Source organism: Dermacentor andersoni, chromosome 3 (genome assembly GCF_023375885.2).
Source record: "Dermacentor andersoni chromosome 3, qqDerAnde1_hic_scaffold, whole genome shotgun sequence".
In the NCBI taxonomy this organism is placed as follows: domain Eukaryota; kingdom Metazoa; phylum Arthropoda; class Arachnida; order Ixodida; family Ixodidae; genus Dermacentor; species Dermacentor andersoni.
In genome coordinates this window covers 113,553,858-113,572,032 of record NC_092816.1, presented here as the reverse complement: position 1 = coordinate 113,572,032, position 18,175 = coordinate 113,553,858, and the positions used below count along the sequence as shown (strand labels likewise).

The following is an 18,175-nucleotide window of genomic DNA, read 5'->3' as shown; positions in this document are numbered from 1 at the left end:
CGTTAGTTGTATAGACCTGAGCACTTGCATGCGTTCCAGGAAGTGCGAGGTCTCTGAAATTCGCGAGAACGTCCATGCGTATCTACCCAGTCACGCAAGAACTCACAGCAAAATTTGGAATGGGTAGATCCTTAGAAACATTTACACACCAGGCGATGTACAGGTCATCATATTTTCCCGTTTCCTCTTGTTTCCAGTGCTATTACAAGGACCTACTTACTCTGAGGATTCAGTTCAATAATAACAGGCAATATCAATCAACTTAGGGCCGCTATAACGTAAAGCTATTCCCATTCCTTTGCGTCAATGTGAACCTGCAATTTTCAGCGGCACAAATGACCAAAACGCCGAGTACTGGTTCGCCTCGTAAGAAAACGTGAGTACCCACAATCATTGTGACGACACTATGAGACTGGCTAAAATGGCGGTTTACTTGAGAAACGTCAACAGCTTGTGTTGCTGCAACAAATAACATGATCTCGCTATGTGACTAGCCTTTAAAACAATATTCACGGGAGTATTTTGGCACGCCTCCGTTCGCAAGCTTCGTGCCTATCAACGTTTGCGCATTCGTACGCAGCAGAACAGTGCAGCATTCACTAGTTGTGTAGAGCAGTCGTCGAGTACTATACCCGTGCGTGCGGGTCGATTTTGATACGGCGAATTTCGAGATGTTTTCCACATACTGCTGGTAAATAATGTTGCTGCAGTGTCCGAAGTCACCACCGCTTGTAATCACTTTGACGAACTCGCAAACAGCGCGTTGCCACACGTTGGCGTGCTCTGCAGGCCAAATTCACTTCGGCTTGGTCCTCGCCAGGGATGAAACTTAGCTGCGCCCCCATATTAAGGAATTTATTCCAGGAGAAGCTGCTTCTCAACTTTCACTTGTGCCTTTTGCTCACATTCAGTCGGCATCCTCATTTGCTCCCGCTCTCGAATACGTTATTAAGGAGCAAGTCTGGGACTGCACTCCGCGTTCTCTTCTCCCGGATTCAATTTCTGCTCCTATGATGAATGCCCATGAAGTTCCGCGGATTAGGCTGCCAAACCACTCAGCACTTCGCTCACCTTTGCGTCCTCCAGTGTAATCTTACGCTGAGTTCGTCACAGTTATGCCCATGTACCCTATACCCTTGGCGTATGGCAGATAACAGCCCAATTCGCTTCCAATGAAGCCTCGTTCAACACGTCACTCCGCATGCCCACAGGCCTACAACAACCTATGGACTGGTCAAACTATGGGCTGCGCGTTCAATAGAGCACCATTCTTCGGACGGCCTTGGCTTTTCTCCATCGCCGAGACCGCATCTCCCACTTCCCACTCGTCGTTCACCTTCGCCTCAGCTCCGCCCCTTCACTAGAATGGAAGGAAGGATGGATGGATGGATGGATGGATGGATGGATGGATGGATTGATGCTATGAACGTCCCCTTTGGAATGGGGTGGTGGGCTGCGCCACCAAGCTCTTGTTATTGTATTGACTGATGCCATGCCTATAGTAAAAAATAAAAAAGAATAAAACCACGCTGAATTCCCAGGACTGAACTTTCTGAACACCAATTGTGAATTTTTATTTGCACGCCTCCGTTGTTTGTCATTTCCTTGCTTTTCTTCCAGCAATGTTCCAATCGTCTCTTACTAACCTTTATTGCAGACGTTTACTTTTCCACTGCTCTCGCTAAACCCAATGGTTTCAAGGAGACCAGATGTGCCTAAATCCGCCGCTGTGCAGATATCTTCACATTCTAATAAGGCATGCCCCATCGTTTCCTTAGCTTTACCGCAGCAAGCACATGCATCTTCATCTTTCACCTCGCTTTATAAGTGCATGTTCCTGCAATCCTGTTCTCGCTTCGAAAATTAATGAGCTTCCTTGTGAGTTAGCAATTGGTTTCTTTCCTGACTTTCTTTTTCCTATCTAAGTAGTTAATTATAGCAGGTTGGTTTAGCACTGCGGCCACCCATGATTTTATCTCAGCCTCACTGACTTTCCACTTGACGTTCTTCGTTGTCATGTTGCTCACCATACACATCGCATACTTGCTGGTAAGCTTCCTAGTTCTTTTCCTCCACTTTGAATCAATGTTTTTTTTATGTACAAATACCTGAAAAATCTCCCAGCCCATTTAATTTCTTCCATATTCCTCAGTCGCTCTTCATAACCTACATTACTGTGAGGTTCTCTGCCTAAAAAACTTGTCCTACCCATATGACCCTGTAGAGCGTCATTTGTAGTCTTTCTGTGAGCGCCCAGTGCGAGACGTCCCACTGCCGTATGGTTGCCATCGAGTTCTGATTTCACCCCTGATTTCAAGCAAACAACAGCATTTCCGAATGTAAGTTCTGGAACCATTACAGCTTTCCACATACCCTGGAGCAACTCATACCTATTGTATCCCCATAGCATTCTGTTTCATTTGGCTGAATTTCTCTTCCCCTTAAATGTTATTGTTTTTTCCTGTGTTTTCATATACGTATATCCATATGCCAAGATATTTATATTCTTTTACCCAAACTATTTCTTGCCCCTCTATTGCCACTCTCTGTTCACTGTTTTCATTTAATTCCAGAACATCTGATTTTTAACGCTAAAGTTCAGACCTAAATTCTCGCCTTCCTGTCCACAGATATTAGCCAGACGTTGCATATAACTTTACTCGTTAGCTAGCAACACAGTATGGTCTAGATAAAACCAAACTGGAAGCTGCTGCTCTACTACTGTACTTCACTGTTTGTATGAGAGATTAAACCCGATATTACTTTCGTCTAGTACTCTTTCCATTCTCACAATCTACATCGTAAAAAGCAATCGGGATAAAGTGCACCCCAGATTCGGTATCTTGATCATATCAACTTTGTCCTCCCTCATCATCTCTTTCCACTCAACGCAAACGGCTTTTTCTAGGTAAATCTCTCCCAAAAGCTGTATACAATCGTCACCTAAGCCTTCCCCTTCCAGAACACCTCACAAAACGTTGCGATCTACGTTGTCATACCATCCTGTAATGTCTAAAAAAAGCCACATATAATAGTCTTTTCTCTATTCTGGATATTTCAATATTCCATGCCCATGGAGCGTCGGCACAGCCTTCTGGGCCAGAAAAAATCAATTTGTCCAAAAAAAAAAAACAGAAAATGCTCAGGAGGAAAGAACTGGTGGGTCAGTGACTCCACTGGCCCGCACAATAAATAGCTTTGCGTTTCCTACAAAACGTAGAGGTGTTACGCACATAAAAACATAGCATTGTCACCACTGTACGTGCTCTGAACTTCATCGGGTTTCCGCAGTTTACATGGGCTTTGATGACGTACGTGAAATGGCGAGTTTAATGCTCGTAATATGTACGCACGCAAAGAAATAATGGTGTCCAACCTGGCAGCACCTGTGGCTCCCGCTTCAGCGTGATTTCCCGCCATGGCTGCGCTCTCGCTCTCGTTTATTGCCAGTAACCCTTGAAATGAGTTTTCGTTTCCTCTAAACTCAATGAAACGTTAGTGATGAATGTATAGCATACCCAATTTCTGAGAACGTTCGGTGATTCCGGCGTCGGTATGCCTAAACTAGGCGCGTCTGCATAGCAATAACCGCATTGTTGCTAATGGATTGGCTTGACTTGGAGACGTTTGTCACAAGGCACGAGACGGTACTCTGTCTTCTAACCCTGCTCACGTTGGCGCTCCCACACGGTGGACAATGACTTGAACGGAAGCGCATCTCAAGGTCCCACAAATTTTTTTGCCTTTAACCTACGTAAGGCGACTAACTCTATTGCAAAACTGTATAATGAATGATTCGCAAGCAATGTACCGATTAGAGAGCATTTTAACCCAGTTATCAACGAGCGAAATATGCGATAACGATGTCCAAGTGACCAACATGGTGAAATGCGGCGTCACACAGCACTCTAAGACTTCTCGCCCATCACAAATCGTCTTATTCTGAAAAAAAGGAAGACACTATAAGACTTTGCGTAGATCATCGACGAGTTAACAAAATCGCCCTACAAGGACGAATATCTTTTCAAACCTATATAGAACGATATACATAGCCTCAAATGAGCTGATTTTTTTCCCGTCCTTGGACTTACGTTCGCGATACTGGCACGTATCATGGTTGGCGATGACCTTTAAAGAGCCTCTAAACTACCTCTGATACTTTTTAAACATATCAAGTAAACACAGGCATCGTATTCGCAATGCCGTCACCATCAAGGACGAGAAACACGGCAGCGCTACGCTCCGCGGGCTCGCCACAAAATATATATAAATAAATAGTCCCACGCTGCTTTCCTGGCCTTTCCGGTATCCCTAGCGCTTATCGTGACGTCGCCAGGGGTTCGTTTGGCGATGTCATCAGGAGCAGACACTCTGATTGGTCGAACAAGAACCTACCACCTCTGGTTACTCTGCTAGCAGGTACGCACGCTCCTTGCTCTTCGTCGTCGCGTTGCTGGCCTGTGCGCATTTACGAATTGGCAACTACTGCCAGCAACTCAAGGGAAAAACCACTCGCGCTCCAACACAGACGTGCTTAGCGGTCTAATTAGCCGCGCAAACACAGTTCGACAGTGCTTTGCGATAGATAGACGGCACCCGAGTGAGGTGCTTGGCTGCAAAAGCACTGACTGTAAATGTGAAACCACGTGACAGCGGCTGCCTGGAGTTATCGTTTCCCTTAACAACGACTTTTGTCACCTCACTGCAGCAAACGTTCTCCTCGGAATGCGTACTCGCCACGCACAGACCAGACTCACAGCTGCATTGTTCCTGCCATTAGCGCGAAACAGGCTAATAGCCAGTGGACCAAAACAGCAGGAAGTATCAACCCATATCATCGTCACAACCTGGGTAAGGAGGTGATGGCGGCTATCCATCTCCAGCGAAGGTACTTCGGCACGACATGTCACCGTGCGGGTCCATTTTAATGGTGAACCTTTCGAGACGTGCGCGCGACATATGGTACATAGTGGCACGCTTCGCAGGAGCCCGTGCCAGCTGGGCAGCAAGAGCGGGTAGCCGAGAAGCGCGGAGTAGTGGCAATCTGAAGTGGACAGTGTTTTGAAAAGGGCGTTGGCGATGACGTTTGTCACGCGACATTTAGAGGAGCACTCGGCCAGGAGGAGACCAGAAGACGAACAGAGAATAGCGAAGCAAAGAGCGAAACGAGCGAGAGCTGAGTTTCGATCATCAGACGCTTGTAACCCCTATTACGGCACCATTTCGAAAAATTCTCGCGGCTAACTGTATGATGCAGACTGCCGCACCGAAACTAAATTTTGACGTCTGGGTGATTTAGGGGCCTTTTAAAAAGCGTGCTTCCAACGGGACACTTTATAAGAATTCACTGTTATGCCGTTCGGTCTTTGCAATATACCGGTCACTTTTGAACAGACGATGAATGTCAACTTGAGCGGCCTGAAGTGGCATACCTCGATGACGTTGACTTGTTCTTTCTCAAATTTCACGGTCCATTTTCGGGGTTCGCGATGGTTTCGACTTCTTGGCATAATGCAGGCCTGCAGCTTAACTTGAACACAAAAAATGCATTTGCGAGTTGAAAGCCGAACGTCTTGACCCAATTTATCTGCAAATAATGTACTCTTCCTGAACCTCCGAAACTCCGCGCTGTATCGGAGTTTCCGAAGCTGGCAAGATTGGAAACAATATGTAGCTTCATCTGCTTGTGTTCGTATTTCTGACGTTTAGGTAACGATTTCGTAACTGAATTTGCAAGTCAAACCACTCCTTCAATGTGACGACGCACAGTCTACGTTCTGCACTCTTAAGCAAGATTACACCCTTTTGCCACACAACAATAATCGTCATCTGACTTGTCCGCATTTCATTCTTTAACGCGGCGAGCACGGTACTTCCAATTCACGAACGGCATGCCCGTTATCAGTATGGCATAGCATTCTCGACAGGAAAGTAGCGACGCAGCGTTTTCAAGGATGGAGACGCATGCAAGGCCGATGACGATTATTGTTGTGTGGCAGATATAGACCCGAATTCGTCCCGGAACAGGACGAATTTTCCTTCAACTGCGAGACTTTTCTTTCGAGGAACCCGTAGGGGTTTCCTTTGTAGCATTTGCTACGAACTGGTGGATGTCTGATTTTCCCTTCATTAACTGCTTCTCTCCACCTTGCGGGCTTCCGCAGAACTATTACGTCAAACACCCCAAAGAGTGTAAACCTTTTTTAGAGTGTGGTAACTATACACCCAAAAGGGTGCGCATTTGCGTAAGGGTGTAGGAGGCCTGAGATATTGTTTTTACAACTCTCTATCGGTAGCTTACGTCTCAGCCTATTTTACGCGATCGGACCCAAGTGCATTGCAGAAGTACACACTGATGCCAGCGGTGTAACTGTTGGATCTGTGTTCGGCGGGCGTGAGACCATCGTTGGTGAATACGTGGTCACATATGCCAGTGGCGCTCTCGTAAAACTTTGGACTAATTACCCTGTAACAGAAAAAGAGGGTCTGGACATCGTATGGGCTCTTTGAAACCTTTCGCCCATATCTCTACGGTCGACCTTCTTGCGTGGTCAAGAGCAATGATGACTTTGGAGGTTATCGAATCTCTAAGACCAGACCAACCAGCTTGTTCACTGGGTCCTCCAACTCCAAGAACATGACGCTTACGTCGACCGTCGTTATAAACGCAGGCACTCCGGCGCAGATTGCTTCTCGCGCTTCCCTATCACTTCCCTTCCCTGTGTTGAACGTCATTGTTTGACCCGATCACTCCTCCGTCATTATGCGAATGGTACCGAGTTGCTTCTACGCGCTGCCCACCGTGGTGGTTTCGTGAATATGGCATTACCCTCCTAAGCATGACGTCATCGGATCAAATGCCAGCCAAGCTGCTGCGTTTTGATGTGGGCGAAATGGAGAAATAGCCGTGTGTACTGTAGATTAGCTGGACGGTAACGAACCCCAGATGGTATAACTTATTTCCTACTGCATCATTACGCGTTTGCGCGCGGCACGGCATCATGGTTCCGGCGCGTAAAACCAGCCAATCTAATTTGTTTCACCCGATGCACCGAAAATCTCATAAACTTGTGGTTAATACATATCTGTCGTCAACAGCACACCGACGCAAACCGGTCCAACCTTCCTCACCGAGATATGACGTGCTACCTTTGTGATAAAGTATGAGTGTGCACCACAATGCACCAGCGCTGACAAGTCGTTAATTTGTCCTTTATCTGGTTCTACAATGGCTCAGTGACGTCCCCTTCGAGATTCATCATCATCATCATCATCATCATCATCATCATCATCAGCCTAGTTACGCCCACTGCAGGGCAAAGGCCTCTCCCATACTTCTCCAACAACCCCGGTCATGTACTAATTGTGGCCATGTCGTCCCTGCAAACTTCTTAATCTCATCCGCCCACCTAACTTTCTGCCGCCCCCTGCTACGCTTCCCTTCCCTTGGAATCCAGTGCGTAACCCTTAATAACCATCGGTTATGATCCCTCCTCATTACATGTCCTGCCCATGCCCATTTCTTTTTCTTGATTTCAACTAAGATGTCATTAACTCGCGTTTGTTCCCTCACCCAATCTGCTCTTTTCTTATCCCTTAACGTTACACCTATCATTATTCTTTCCATAGGTCGTTGCGTCGTCCTCAATTTCTGTAGAACCCTTTTCGTAAGCCTCCAGGTTTCTGCCCCGTAGGTGAGCACTGGTAAGGCACAGCTATTATACACTTTTCTCTTGAGGGATAATGGCAACCTGCTGTTCATGATGTGAGAATGCGCGCCGAACGCACCCCAGCCCATTCTTATTCTTCTGATTATTTCCGTCTCATGATCAGGATCCGCCGTCACTACCTGCCCTAAGTAGATGTATTCCCTTACCACTTCCAGGGCCTCGCTACCTATTGTAAATTGCTGTTCTCTTCCGAGACTGTTAAACATTACTTTAGTTTTTTGCAGATTAATTTTTAGACCCACTCTTCTGCTTTGCCTCTCCAGGTCAGTGAGCATGCATTGCAATTGGTCCCCTGAGTTACTAAGCAAGGCAATGTCATCAGCGAATCGCAAGTTACTAAGGTATTCTCCATTAACTTTTATCCCCAATTCTTCCCTATCCAGGTCTCTGAATACCTCCTGTAAACACGCTGTGAATAGCATTGGAGAGATTGTATCTCCCTGCCTGACGCCTTTCTTTATTGGGATTTTGTTGCTTTCTTTATGGAGGACTACGGTGGCTGTGGAGGCGCTATAGATATATTTCAGCATTTTTACGTACGGCTCGTCTACACCTTCGTTCCGTAATGCCTCCATGACTGCTGAGGTTTCGACAGAATCAAACGCTTTCTCGTAATCAATGAAAGCTATATTTAAGGGTTGGTCATATTCTGCACATTTCTCTATCACCTGATTGATAGTGTGAATATGGTCTATTGTTGAGTAGCCTTTACGGAATCCCGCCTGGTCCTTTGCTTTACATAAGTCTAAGGTGTTCCTGATTCTATTTGCGATTACCTTAGTAAATAGTTCGTAGGCAACTGACAGTAAGCTGATCGGTCTATAATTTTTCAAGTCTTTGGCGTCCCCTTTCTTAGTGAAGGGAAACGCGCCAACCACGGCTCCCGTCGCCATCTTTAATTTCACGTCATTCACTCCTTATCATCCCTGCTGAGAACACCACTAGGTACTTGCTACCTGTACCCCCATTTTGGTCTATTGTTGCCTTCCCCACTGAACACAAGACGTTTTGAAGACATCTTGGACCAGCAGAAATGAACTGAAACGCCCACAGCTATTCAGGACTGCTAGAAGACATCTTTTTGCGCACGTCTGGAAGACGTTTTGCCAAAGACGGCTAGGAGACGTCTTGTTAATATGTCTTCTGTTTACATCTTACTATAACGCCCTTAAAACGTCATTGGAAGACGATTTAGGAACGTTTTGCCTGAAAGTATGGAAGATGTCCGTTTTAATCTGTTTTTCGATGTCTTAAATAAGACATTTCGGTGCTTTTCCCGGCTTACACGGCTGTTGCATATCTATCACCACAAAATGAGTATACCTAGCATAAATAGGTGCACTTCTATGTACCATGAAAGAGCGCCTCTATAGATATGGATCACGAAAAGAAGCATGGATCGAGCGTAAAATTAATAGCTACACACTCAATTAAAAAGGCGTACGTGCATAGGTCAATAACAAACACAATTTTAGTGAATACGCAATTTGGTTCAGCATAAGCACAAGGACATACGTAAATGCACGTGAAGCACACCAAGACGGGCATAAATGATGCGCTGTACGCTGTTCGACGCCTAGCTATTGCAGTGTTTAATGTTATTTGAAAGAACGATACCTATAAGTGGCTGGCCTTATTGTCAGTGCTTTTTCATAAGAACGTGAAATAATTCACTATGGATGCTACATGACTTTTTATCGACACTACAGGTCTTGTTGCACATAGCCCAAGGATACACACGGACCCGGATATGTATCACAGCATTCTTTTTTTTTTCCTGTCGCCCAAAGTGGCGCCGAGTCGTAGTGGGGAGATATGCGCACTTTTTCTCGCGATAATAGGCGGGTTTTGCCTTTGCGCATCGCTTTCTCAGTGGCGACAGGCAATACGGTGGTTGGTCGGAGCAGAAAGATTGCTTGTCCGACTGCTCAATATAATAGCTTCGCATGTCACCAAATAATTTACAAAATACAATAACTATATATTGGGTTACGTAGAAAAATCATTCAAGTAAATGTGGTACTGCTCCTGGGATATTGAACACGGGGTATTTATTGGCGAACATGAAAATATACACGATCGTGTAAATCAGCCCGCTTCAGCTTCCAAAAATAAAGAAAGGCACCTTTGTATGAAGCAGGGCTGTCGTGTTTGATTGCGACTCGTGACATAAAAACTAAAACCGAACGCGTATAAAAAATGGAGTAAATTATTCACTAAGTTTAGAAAGGATCTTCACAAACACAGCACATTAGATGCATCCCACACGTCAAGAAAAAACAATTTAGACGCATTTAACCAAAGAACAGAATATGGTTCAAAGAAGCAATGTGGCAACAGTACGACCGACGGCAAAACACTATACATCAGCGAATGGAAATTGCAATAAGTAATAACCGCATAAAATAACATGTTAAGTGAAAATGTCAGCACATATGTACGCAGTAAGTTTTTTTTACCTTGGAGAACTTGGTTAAATTACTAAATAAGCAATATTACTGGTGAGCAGAAGCTATTTTTTTTTGAAGTGCGCGAGGTTCTAATTAAATTAAACTGGAAACACGGACCGTTTAAAGGCGCTACAACCTCGCGTCCACGTACACTGCGAAAATTAGCAATATATTTGCGCGATTGATATAAGGTAAGGCAGATATTTTTCAGATTTCATTCAATTACGGTGTTCATAAAGAAACAAATTGCGGCGACTGTCGGAATCATCAGAACAAATAGACGCTATGCATGTTATACAAATTGGTTTATCATAAGACGAAGGAAAGCAAGCTTCGCATAAGTCGCTCTAACATAGTGCATGTTTGGTTTGGTTGTTTCCATTACAGAGGCACATCTGTCAAAACACAAGAAGTGACAAATAAGCGAGTTTTGGCCTAACAAAACATCAAAGCACAATTAACTGCTCGGTATTCTATTACAAATTTGAACACGCTTATCACCTAGTTCATCGTTTCGCGATGACAGGAAGAGAAGAGAACGCATAGAAAACCACGAGTATCCTGCAATACATACGTACATGTATTTATACGCACCCATGACGTACAACACACTTGTAAAAACAACCTCAAACTGCAGAGCAAATGGAAAGGCATCCGCAGCAGCACAGGCAATTCTCTGAAATGCAACACCAATATGTATCGTTTGCTTCGGCGCGTAGCCGTTCCCAAACTGTAGAATTGGGCGCTTGCTCGTTCGAGATGATTGTCGTAGCCGAGCCCTCGTAGAAAATTCAAATACGGTCACCTCTACAGACGCACGAGACGAACATTCGTCGAGCACATCCGTCGTTTCGCTGATTTATCGGAAAAGAAGTATAAAACACGAAAAACCGAGAGAGAAGCTACACTCGTCAGGGTGCTAAATGGCGCTCCGATGGCAGAAGGGAAGCAGGATAAGACTAGAATTTTGTGCTTTCCCCCAAGCACGACGGCCCAGGCGGCATCTCCACGCTTCGAACTATCACGTGACCTTGAGAAAGAGCGTTGCTTGATCTCACCCTCGCTATGCCTTTGTGTTTCGTCTCCCAACCTGCCCTTCCGATCCTTCTCCCTTTCACATCTTTCCAGCGAGAAGCGGCGCCGGTTGCCCGGTGGAGTCGGTTGGCTCGAGTTGGCGCCTGTGCAGCTAAGCGCCTTTCTTTGTTTAAATTTAGAACACTCGCACAACAAGCTCTCCGTTTTGTGGTTTCGACGCGCTAACCAACGACCTCTTAACTTCTGTAGTAAGCAGCGTTGCTTCTTTCACTTGGAAAGCGATACAGCCTCGTCGATGCCTGTGTTTCGCCGACGAGAAAACTGAGTACCGCATGAAACACCTTATTTCTGATAATTGTTACCGCGAAATTACTTTGCATTGTCATGCTACGTTTGCGCGACGCGCTCGAAGGGTATGCTGTAAACTTGCCGTGGTGTCTAAGACTGATAAATGAGTGCTTTCCTTCCACATTGTGAGCGAGTACTTCTCGCGTTCTCATGTTTTCTTTTTCTGTGGTCCTGACACGCGTGCAAGATGTAGTGCTAAAGGACAAACTTTAATACCTAACTGCAGCCATCCACGTTCCGTGGAATGCGTACGGGACGGTAAGTATACCCCTGTATATACAGAGACATTAAGGAAAGGTACTTATTCATAACAGGCTTATCACAGCAGGTTCTGTACGTATCCCGAACCTTTATGGATTTAACCAATGTCGTCGCTCGTTTTCCGAGAAAGAAGTGCGTTGTTTGCGCTTCCACTGGCCTGCTATTGGCGCATTTACTATTCATCAGTATCTGGGTGACGCGATAGAGCGGTTCAATATGATACCCACTTTGAATGTAAGTTTCCTTCGCGTTCGCGCTGATTCTCACGCTTGCTGTTACGGCAACATGTTTCGTTTCAACTTGTATTGTGGCGGTTGCGTGTGACACACGTGTTTTATTTTCACTGTGAGCTGCGCATTCGGTCGAGCTACAGCTATGCTTCGGATCGTCCAACTTCTGGCCGGCATTATTTCGTGGCTGACTGCTTATGGTTGCATTCTTGGGAGGACGGTGGCAGCCCCCCACTTTGTGCATGATTTTCCTTGGTGTGCACCCATTTGAACCACTAACTGTGGCTGGCTTACGCTACTTCACATCGGCGTTCGTATAGCAAGTCATGAGTACATATCTGCTCAATCTCGCAAGCTCAAGATAATGAACCTTTAGGGTGAACTCGTAGTTAATAAAAATCTAGAGTTTAAGTGGCCGGATCACGATATAATTATTAGATACGCATTATTGGGGACTTTTTGACCACCTGGCACTCTCAAACCTGCACCCAAGGCACAGCACACGGAGGTTATTGCATTTAGCCCCCATTGAAATGCGGTTTCCATGGCCAGGATTTGATCCTGCGTCTTCTAGTTGACCTCATAGTAAGATGAGTTGCAAGGAATCTGTGCTGTACAGCGGCTTCTACCGACGAAATGCGTGTTAATAGTGTCGTGCCGACGTGCGAGCTCTTGTACGTAATATAAGGCCTACTATTTTTTAATCACTTGTGGCATGTAGCACATTTCTACTTCTTGAGCTTAATTACTCTGTGGCGGACATTACTTGCACGAGAAATAAAATATCTGAATAATTACCAATTTTAATTACCATTTAAACGAATTACCTTAGGACACAAGTTGCAATATACAATTTGTAGCTGGTGTCTTTGAATGCCGCCCGCCGTCGTTGCTTAATGGCTATGATGTTGGGCTCCTTAGCACGAGGTCGCGGGATCGAATCCGGACCGCGGCAGCCACTATACGACGGGACAAAATTACCCGTGTACTTAGATTTAGGTGCGCAGCAAGGAAACCAAGGTGGTCGAAATTTCCGGAATGCCTCACTAGGCGTGCCCCTAATCTGACCGTGGTTCTTGCACGTGAAACCACATAATTTAATTCTTTTATTCTTCGCTTGGATGTCATATCCGCTTTAAACAAGTTCCAAGGATGACATCCATTTAGAGATAGGCGTTCCCTATGTTTGCGATGAAATGCAAATGAATTGACTTCTGGGTAATTATGTTTTCTTCAATATATAAAATGCATTTTCTTAAAAGGGTAGGCGGAAGAACTGCGCATTTTTACTGCAAGTGTGACAGCGCGTATCTGACGACTGCTGCTAGCTTCAAAATTTGCTCGAAGTATATGTGCCTTGTAAGATAACTCGCTTCAATTCGTGTATTGCAGTATGTGCGCTAACGGTGATCAGGGATCTTTTGATAATGAGGTAATTGTCCATATTGATTGATAACACATCGAGTATTTTTGTCGATGGTTACATGCTTTTCGTGTACCTCGGTTGAGCTTTTATACCAGATGTATCACGTGAAGGGCACGTATAACGCGCCCCATCGTAACATGCGGCTGCAGCAAGTAGCATGTGGCTGCAGCATTTCTCAACTAGGATCGCTTCCGTCTGAGAGGACTTTTCTGTATTTTCTAAATCGGTGAGCATTTCTATGCTTGCCCAATGAGAAAAACCATCTGTCCGTTCAATAAGGCGTTCGCTTTCACGATAGGGCCCGCAGCAGCGAGGCAGTTCCTCTTCGTGCTGCCTCTCGCGTTAACGCAAACTAAGCCGCGTGAACACAGCGCTTAAGAAGCTTAACTCGCCGCACTCCCTACGGCCATCGCAGATAGCTTTCAAGATGAAGGCCCGCGTGTCTCGCTTCAAAGCTAGAAGAAGAACAACTTTATTGAACCATAAATCTGAGTGATGTATATGGGTGGAGCCCGTATTCCAGGGCCACACTGACTTTTGCGGCGCGCCGGTCCTAGTCGAGGGTCGCCAGCTGGCTTCCCAAGTCCAGTTCGGTGAGTCGCGCCTCCCACTGCCAGTCAGCGAGTGAGTCCGCCATTAGCGGCGAGAAGGCGTGTGCTGGGTGAATCGGGCATTCGAATGTGCTGTGCTGGAATGTCGGTGTAGCTTCAGACCAGGGACAATAGTCTTTGTGTCTGTCGGGGTATATCTGGTGTAGCCTGTGCAAGTGAGGAAAGGTGTTCGTCTGTAGTCAGCGCCACGCCCTAGCCAGCGCCCTCTTGACCTTGGGATGGGGAGGTGCCTTTGTTCGTCGGCCGAGTCTTTGCATCTCCAGTATTTCTCGTGGCGTGCCGGGTGTGGGGCGGTCCGTTAGGGCGGAGTGATCCCCGGCTCGGTCTGTCATATCTCGAGAGAGGTAGTGCACCTTTTCTTGGCCATCCACTCCGGCGTTTGCCGGGGCACCAGGTGATCCCATGGTCTTGTGTAAGTGTTGGTCCCAGGATGCGTCGACGCTATCCGGGAAAACTCGCGCAGGTATTGGGGGCGACCTGCACCACTGGAAAAGCTAGCCCTGCCGTTGGCGTGACCTGGTATGAGGGCTCACGTGGACGCAGGGGTCGCGTTGACTGCTTGTGAAGCGCCGAAGCAAGCTACAAGTTTAACGTTGCAACTGCGCTGCGGTTCTGATTAAGTGGGGAGGTTTTCCCGCTTCGAGTGTCTGCTTGACAGCACTTGAAAGCACTATAATAGTTAGCGGCCGCGTTTGAAAGCGTTTTTGTGACTTCCAGGTTGAGGACGAAAGACGGACTCTTTCCGCAGACTAAGAAGAAAGGAAAAATTTTATACAATATTTACAGATAGTGGATGATAGCGTACATGTAGCTGCAAGAGCGCATCAGACCGACTAGGCGGCTGGAAGCGACTCTCCCTCCTCATAATGGGCCGTTTCTGCCTTTTGTCCCTTTGGCGACCCTTCGTCGGCAGGAACCAGTTTGGCAGGTGCCGACATCACTCGCGTCGAATTCTTGATTCATCGCGGATATGACTGCGTGTTTCCTCAAGTCCCCTCGTCGAATTCTGGATTCGTTACGGAGAAGTGGGAGCTCCCGTCGCATCGACGATATGCACGTGGTGCGCGTAGTATGGCAGCTCCCGTCCCCTCGATGATAGCCACGTGGTGCGCGTAGTATGGCAGCTCCCGTCCCCTCGATGATAGCCACGTGGTGCACGTAGTATGGTAGCTCCCGTCGCCTCCATGATACCACGTGGTATGGCACAACAGCAGCACCGCCGCCAGATAATACATTCAGAAGTCAAGCTGTCCGACGCGGCTCGACGTATGCGATGTGCTGATTGAGTGACGACCTTGATGGGGTTCAGGAAATTGCTTTGATGCCTTTTCATCTGCGGGTCTTTCCTTGCTTGGATCTAAGAAAGCACACGGAGTGACCGAAAATCAACGCCAACCACTTCCGTGAAAGTGCTCAATGCTCTCCACAACTCCAGAACAAACTCCGTGAAAACAAACACTCTATCCCCCTCTGCGCTCTCATCGGCACCACTACGGTTATTTTACTAAAACGAAACATGCAACCAATAAAGAGCCCGGGATACAGACCTCCACACATAGTGCTCTCAAAGCAGACAGGGAGGAGGAAAGACGGAATCTTTCAGCAGGCGAAGGAGAAACCGAAATTTTACACAATATTTACAGATAGTGGATGATAGTGTACATGTAGCTGCAAGAGCGCATCAGACAGACTGGGCGGCTCGCAGCGACGCTTTGTCCGCACTATTGGCCTGTTCTCCCTTTTGTCCCTTTGGCGAACCCTCGTCGGCAGGAACCAGTTTGGTAGGTGTCGGCGTCACTCGCGTCGAATCCTTGATTCATCGCGGAGATGGCTGGCTGCTTCTTGAAGTCCCCCTCGTCAAATGCTTGATTCGTCGCGGAGAAGTGCGAGCTCCCGTCGCCTCGCTGATATGATCGTGGTTCACGTAGTATGGCAGCTCCCGTCGCCTCGATGATAGCCACCTGGTATGGGACAGATTCGTCCATCATGGTAGGCTACTGCTCGGTGCCGCAGTGCCCAACGAACACAGCGGAGTCCGGTGTTAGCCGTCACATGTACCCGCAGAAGAAGCTGCGTGAAGGTTTGATCGCGAAACTCAGAACCAGCAAGCAGCCATCGCCTTCAACTCAGGTGTGCATAAGCGCTTCCTCTAGGAAGATTTCTGCTACGGCGTCAAAGCTGCGATGTTCGGTGAGTAGCAGAAAGCGCACGCTCAGACGCCCTCCCGCTCCCGCATGAAGCGTTCATGTATGAAATTATTGGTTCTAGATACTGGAAAGTTAACGGGAATGGACAAGGGAGGGCAAGAAGCGCTATAAAAAGATCACGGAATATGCTCATGTTTGTGTAAGCACCAAGCAATAAACGTACTCCATTAAGAAAAACAAAACGTCGCGACAATGCTCCCTGAGAAGACCGATAAACATACGGTGCGATGCATGCAACTTGAGAAATAATGATATTAAAACATGCAAGAATTTAGAAAAAAAAAGAAAATTTGAATCGTCGCAGCGGCATATCAAATGTTGCCGTAGGCTTCGAAGTCTCTAGTTATAACAAAATATTTTTGAACAGCTCTTATAGCGTACACGCAACAATGTTTGCTTGGGTACTGACAAATGCACGTATGCTGAGGCCTAAAGCTCACGGCAAGGTGCGAAAACGCGCTCGCAGCGAAAGCGAAACATTGTGCGCCGACAAGCATGCAGATGCGCAGTTGGTCGCTGCGACCCCGTGCAAACGCTCAATTGAGGGTTCATTCTGTTACGCAGCATTTAGTTATACAGAAAGCCCACTATAAGAACATATTTATCATAGTTTGCTCTTAGCGATTGCTTAGCTTTCACTCAAGATACTGGTTCAGGGGACTTCAACGCGGCGGCCGCGCGCAGTGGACGTTCAGTGTGCGTGTTTGTTAATGAGAAAGCGTGTAAACTATTCTGTGCTTCATGTTTGCTCAAGATTGTTATTTTGGGAGCAAAATACTTCTGTCCCTTCGAGAGCACTTACAGAAATGACCAGGAGGGCCCCAGCGTTGAGCTTTTATTGAGCGCCGACAGCAAAACCTATTACGAGCATGCCGTGTTATCCCTCATACTACGCAAGCGAGGCGCTTCCGAGAGATGGCGATTCCGTAAGTCCTCGCCACCAATAGTCGTCATGCGTCCTGAGAGTCCGTTAGTGCGTGAGCCGATTGGCCGTTTGCTTTGGCGGCTCGTACGGCTAGGGCAATGCCAGCGGCCACCGCCGTTGCGCTGAACGAGGTGTGCAAGGACGCAGCCTTGACCATGCCTGCCCTAATTGTCGCGACCGCCACGATAGCGGTTGTCCGTGTTGTGGCGCGGGGGTATAGACGCGTCCGCGAAATACGTGTCTGGGTGGCCCTGCCTTTGTAGCAGGGCCGTCGCCGTGGCTCATCTTCTTCTTTCGTGGTATGTCGGGTGCATGTTGTGTTGAATGGGATCCACATGTAGTCTTCTTTACAGAGCGAGTGGTATCAACTGAGTCTCGTCCCCGCAGAACTGCGGCGCCAGGGGTAGTGCAGGCATTTTAATAGACATCCCTGGGGGGCCGCGTTAAGGCGCTCTCGCTGGGCGATGGTCGTGGCAGCGTCGAGCTCCTCGTATGTGTTAGTCAGCCCTAGCTCTCGGAGGTGCTCCGTTCTAGTGCTCGCCGAAAGGCCGAGCGCCTCCTTACAGGCGATTACAATCAATTTGTCGACCTGGTCGGTCTCGCTGCAGCGCGTGGCTTGGAAGGGCTGTGCGTAACTGATGCGGCTAATGACGAAATCTTGCACTAATCGCCAGGTGTCCGCCTCCATCATTCCTTCATTGCCGTCATTGTGTTAATAAGTGCGGTGATACTGCTTACCGTGTGTTTGAGTTTGGAGAGCGCGATGGAGACGCTGTCTGCTTCTTATACGTGCATCCCGAGAACCCGCATGTCTGCTGCCTTATTTATGGGTTCCCCATCGAGAAAGAGTTGTAGGGTCGGGGCTCCTTTCGCTTGTGTATTCTTGAGTCTAATGTATAGGTACTCAAAATTTTTAAAATTGCTGCTTTCGCGGTTGTAAAGTTTGTCAAGA

The 18,175-nt window shown here is 47.1% G+C and overlaps 1 protein-coding gene across 1 annotated transcript in view; it reads right to left on the bottom strand.

Moving 5' to 3' along the window:
- The window catches only part of LOC129386303 (membrane metallo-endopeptidase-like 1), a 33,543-nt gene that overhangs the window by 1,953 nt on the left and 13,415 nt on the right, over nt 1-18,175 (bottom strand). The gene's annotated exons all lie outside the window — the stretch shown is intronic.